The sequence below is a fragment of the Rutidosis leptorrhynchoides genome, chromosome 3, assembly GCF_046630445.1.
Source record: "Rutidosis leptorrhynchoides isolate AG116_Rl617_1_P2 chromosome 3, CSIRO_AGI_Rlap_v1, whole genome shotgun sequence".
In the NCBI taxonomy this organism is placed as follows: domain Eukaryota; kingdom Viridiplantae; phylum Streptophyta; class Magnoliopsida; order Asterales; family Asteraceae; genus Rutidosis; species Rutidosis leptorrhynchoides.
In genome coordinates this window covers 614,120,400-614,126,898 of record NC_092335.1, presented here as the reverse complement: position 1 = coordinate 614,126,898, position 6,499 = coordinate 614,120,400, and positions in this window count along the sequence as shown.

The following is a 6,499-nucleotide window of genomic DNA, read 5'->3' as shown; positions in this document are numbered from 1 at the left end:
GAACTGTATTATGAATTTATTCGACCTTTGACCATTCCCGACGATTCACGAACATTGGTGTGTAAATAATGTAGATATAGATATACATGTATATATATATATTATAAACCAAAGTATATATAACAATTTGAAATTATAAAACATAATGTAAACATTAAAGTTAAATATGTAAATAAGCTACAGAATAATTAAGTGTAAATTTAAAATGAAATTTATATATAAATATATATGATTACAATGTATAATAAATATTATATATATATTGTAATATATAAATATTCAAATATGTTAAGATATAAAATAAGTAATACTTAATGTAAGTCAATATATTATAGGTAAATACAAGACAAGGTATAAGTGTTATATTAATAATATGATTATTACTTTCATGATTATTATTATTATTATTAATGTTAAAAATTAATATTAATATTAATATTTGTATTATTAATATCATTATATTTTTACTATAAAAATATATAAAATTTAATATGAATAAGTTGTTAGGTTATCATTACTAATAATATCATCATAAGTAGGGTTATTAATAGCATTATTGTTATCATTTTATTCAGATTATATATTTTTTTATATGTATTTATTATAATTATTAGAATTATTAATATTGTCATTCATACTATTATTATTGTATTAATATTAGTATTTTTATTATTACTACTAATATTAATGGAATTATAGTTATTAGTATGTTTGTTAGTTATGAATGTAAATTAATTCGTATTTATAATATATATTAAAAACAGATATAGTACGATATGTTCAGTAAACATCACCATCTATATATTATTGTTATTTTTTTTTGTTTTTTTTATCTCCTGACTTTTTAAAACTCATCCGTGAGTGTATAGCTTCCATCAACAAAACCACAGGTCTTTGATCATTATTATTGAAAAATCAATCTTTCAAACAGCATGTTATCAACCACTCTGCTAATTGAATACAGAAAGAGATACTTTATATTTTTTTTTCTTTTTCGTCAGCGATACCTCTGTATATATATTTTTTTTCACATTTCGATTTCGAACCATTTAGCAAAATCTAAAAATGCAGAAAGGTTAGAAATCTTTCTTTGAATCTATCTGCAAAATCTCAACTCTCAAATCTTTATATCGATCTTGAATTTTGAAGTCAAAGTTTAGTTTAAAAAAAGTCAACAATTGTTCTTGAAATAAATTTGCGTTCGTGTATATGTTTCTGATCAAATTGACGATTCCAGTAGATTTTATACATGTTTAGAAAACTATTTCGTGTTATAAACATTATCTATAACGTCATCTTTTACGAAATCAATTTTTTTTTTTGTTCCAAGACCGACGCTGCTGTAGGCCTTATTTTTTTTTTTTTTTATTTTAGAACCCAAATTTTTTTTTTTCTGAAATGTTTTGAAGTTTTAAAAGGAACCCCGATTTTGTTATTTGGTTAGTGATGTTTTTGAATCCATGGGACTTGTGAAGAAGAAGAGGAATAGAAGAAAACAGTTTATATATAAAATTTAAATTCGATATTAGTACAAAGAATCAGAATTGGTGGGATGGTCGAGAGTGTTTGCGTGTGAGCATGTGGTCACGAGATCGAGTCCAGAGGAAGGCAGTTTCTTTTTTCTTTAAAACTCTTTTCATGTGAGGTAGTTTTCTTTTCTAATTTTATTATTGTTATTATATATATTAATTATAATTATTATTAGTATTATTATTATCATTGTGATTGTTTTGATTGTTATTGTGATTGTTATTATTAGTATCATATTTGTTATCATATTGGAAAGTATTATAGACATTACTATTATTATTATGATAAGTATTAATAATATTATTATTAGTAATAAACTTATCATTTTAGTATTTTATCATCACCAGGATTATGATTATGATTATCATCATTATTATTATGAAGGAAGTAAAAATATATTATTATCTTCAATATTAGAATTTGTACCGTTTTATAAATAATAGTATCATCATTACATTTACAATTAATAATATCATAGTTATCAGTATCATCATAAATATTTACTAGTATTATTATGATTATTAGTTATCATTTTATAAATATTAGAACCCTTATTATTAACATAGGTATGGTATTAGTATTAATATTATTTTAGAGTTATTATTATTAGTATCATTAACAGTTATCATTTTCATTTTTGCTATTAGTATTATCATTATTAATAAAATTATTATTATTATTAATAAATTATTATTATCTAAATTATTATTTGAACAAATAAATCTTTTGTACACTATATATATACTTATGGTATATACTAGGATTGTATTATTAATTCACATAACAAACTAACAAAATTTCATAAATACAATACTAACCACAAATATATGTATATAAATATATTAATGTCACTAATTATATAAACGTAAATCATTATAAATAGATATACATAAAATCGATACATATAAAATATAACTTAAAATATAATATAAGTATACGTTTTAAAATAGAAGTTAGAATAAATTCTACAAAACTATAATATATAAATAATACATATTAATAAATGAAATTTTGTAACTTACATTATACGTATTAATATATACACAATTGATATAGGTTCGTGAATCCGAGGCCAACCCTGCATTGTTCAATGACGTCATATGTATTTTTACTACAAAATACAGTATTGTGAGTTTCATTATTCCCTTTTTAAATACTTTTGCAATATATATTTTTGGGACTGAGAATACATGCGCTGTTTTTATAAATGTTTGACGAGATAGACACAAGTACTTAAAACTACATTCTATGGCTGGATTATTAAACCGAATATGCCCCTTTTTAGTCTGGTAATCTAAGAATTAGGGAACAGACACCCTAATTGACGCGAATCCTAAAGATAGATCTATCGGACCCAACAAGCCCCATCCAAAGTACCGGATGCTTTAGTACTTCGAAAATTATATCATGTCCGAAGGAGGATCCCGGAATGATGGGGATATTCTTATATGCATATTGTTAATGTCGGTTACCAGGTGTTCAATCCATATGAATGATATTTTTGTCTCTATGTATGGGACATATGTTTATGAGAATTGGAAATATGAAATCTTGTGGTCTATTAAAATTATGAAATGATTATTTATGCTAAACTAATGAACTCACCAACCTTTTGGTTGACACTTGAAAGCATGTTTATTCTCAGGTATGAAAGAAATCTTCCGCTGTGCAATTGCTCATTTTTAAAGATATTACTTGGAGTCATTCATGACATATTTCAAAAGACGTTGCATTCGAGTCGTTGAGTTCATCAAGATTATTATTAAGTCAATTATAGTTAGATATTATAAAATGGTATGCATGCCGTCCACTTTCGATGTAATGAAATATTGTCTTTTCAAAAACGAATGCAATGTTTGTAAAATGTATCATGTAGAGGTCAAGTACCTCGCGATGTAATCAACTGTTGTAATTCGTTTATAATCGATATGGACTTCGTCCGGATGGATTAGGACGGGTCCTTTCAGATAAAGGTGATTCATAAAGAGGATCAAGGTTGTAATCGTGTATTAAATCAAGTAGCAGGGAAATGGTAAACGGTGGTGGAGTGGTGGTCTTCTCTAACATTAGTAATAATGAAAACAAGAGGTTTGGATGATGGTTTATGATGGTGAGTTCTTGGTTGTCTAAAGGTGATGGATGATGAACGAATCGTGAACAGAACATAGAACACAAGTGGTGCTCGGGAGTGGTTTGTGGTGCCCGTTAAGAAAAGAAAGAAATAGATAAGAATAAAATGTAAGTCGTGGAAGTTGTTGGTGGTTAAAATGGAAGTCGATGGAGATGGAAGCTTGAAGAGGGTGGAAGGTGTGATCATGGGGAAGTGTATGTGTTCCTATATATCTATAGATTATCTATATATAAATATAGATTTTATTGAAAAGAGCCACAAACAAAATTTAGTACAGTAATCCACTAATATCTCCAATTTAATCACGGATGAGATGAAATAAAAGTTGATGTGTAACTGCTTTTGTTTACTCTGTGATTGATTCCGTGATTGGTGCGATTTTTAAGATAGAAAACAAACCTCCTACAGATTGATAAGGATGTAAAACAGATTGAGTATTTATTTATTTTTATTTATGTATTTTTCGTATTTATATTTATATATATACGATATTTATTTAACTGTATTCATGTATATATATATATATATATATATATATATATATATATATCTGTTTTATATATTTGTTTATGTATATCTCTAATTCATATTTTGATATTGGTAATGTTATTAATAATCAAATATTAATACTAGTAATAAATTAATAATATCATTGATAATAATATCCAAATACGAATAATAATACTAATAGTTATATTAGTAATAATGATATCAAAATAGATAACAATAATAATACAGATATGGTAATACTAGTAAAAAAATACTAATCCTATTAATGATACTAATAATAACATTAATATTAATTATAATAATTACAATTTTACTATTAATTATAATAGTAATGACATTAATAATAATAATAATAATAATATTACTAATGATATAACAATTTAATTATGTTAAATTTCATATGGATGTAATATTAATAATAATACTGATATTAATATTAGTATTACTATCTTTAATGGTAATAAAAGTAATAATATTAATATACCATTTATATTTTAAATTGTATCATGTAATATTTAATAATAATATGATAATCTTCATTGAATATTTATTAGTTATAACTTATATATATATATATATATATATATATATATATATATATATATATATATATATATATATATATATATATATATATATATATATTACATTATACGAATAATAACAATTATTCATAGAAGTCATATGTATTAATATACAGATTTACTTCTCATAATTACTTATTGAATTCGTTTTTATTATTTTACATTTTTTTAACTCAAATGACTAAATTATATTTTTTATTAATTCTGAATATTATATATATATATATATACTCTTTTATTTATGTATGTATATATATATATATATATATATATATATATATATATATATATATATATATATATATATATATATATATATATATTTGCACACAACTGTTCGTGAATCGTCGGGAATAGTCAAAAGTCAAGTGTATATATAAACACAGTTCAAAGTTTTTTTGAGATTCAACATTACAGACTTTGCTTATCGTTTCGAAACCATATAAGGATTAAGTTTAAATTTGGTCGAAAATTGCCGGGTCGTCACAATATGCCCGTAGCTATTGAAGAAACTTTATCATAAATAATGGTTAGTCACTCAACACAACATCCAAAGTATGCTAAAGCATCTCTTAGAATCCCTATATATCATGTCCAATGATTAGTTGTCTCTCATGCACTAATATCGTAGGCTAATAGAAAGATGTCATTGTTAGCATCCGTAGCCACAACAATCAAGTTAGTCCCTAAGTAACCATATTTTAAATAAGCCCCATCAACTATGATTATTGGTCGTGCATGGTGAACGAAATAACGTATCTACACAACGACGACTTACAGACAAGAACATTCTACAAATCTCATTAAATTAAAAAGAAAATAAAAATTGAATAGCATACCGCTGCAACAATGAAACGGTAACTCATAACAAATTTATCTTCATCATCGATAAGAACGTCGGTTATTATCCCTGAGTTACACAACTTATGATCATGTAGATATGAAGTTAGTATTCGAAATGATTCTTGCATACTACCCCTCAACAGCTCAAATGCATGACATTTTACTTTCAACGTTTAGTTGTATGATAGACTTATTTTAATCCGACCCGACATATCAAATCTAGAACCCTTCGATCAGGCACTTAATATGTGGTTGCAGAAGAAAGTCTGGCTCGTGTTCATAATATTTGACCAACTTTAACTGGATATGGAATTTCGTATATTTTGACAAATCTAGGTTGACTTCGGTTGAGTATCACATAATAAAGGTTGCATTTTTCAAAAATATCAACGTGTTTGAGATTAGATTGGATTAGATTGACGTAAGTTTGTTTGAAGTCTATGTATTCATCATCATCACTGTCCAAATTAGTAATTAGGTGATTTGTTTTCTTTTAAAAGTATCAATCTTATAAACATCATGTTCAGGATCACTTTGCTCAGAATATGGAAGCTCGACGATGTATTCCAAGTTGGTGGTTGGCTAGTTAGATTGTAAGGCTTGTTAGATTGATGTGTTGGGTTGTGAGGCTGGTTAGATTGATTTGTTAGATTGTAAGATTGGATAACTTGATATGTTGAATTGTGGTTATATTGATTTGTTGGATTGTAAGGATGATTATACCGATGGGTTGAATTGTAAGGATGATTATCGATATGTTGGATTGTAAGGATGATTATATTGATCAGTTATATTGTAAGAATGATTATACTGCTCAGTTAGATTCTAAGAATGGTGATATTGTCGGTTGAATTGTAAGGATAATGTGAATTGTGATATGAAACATGTAGTTATATATACA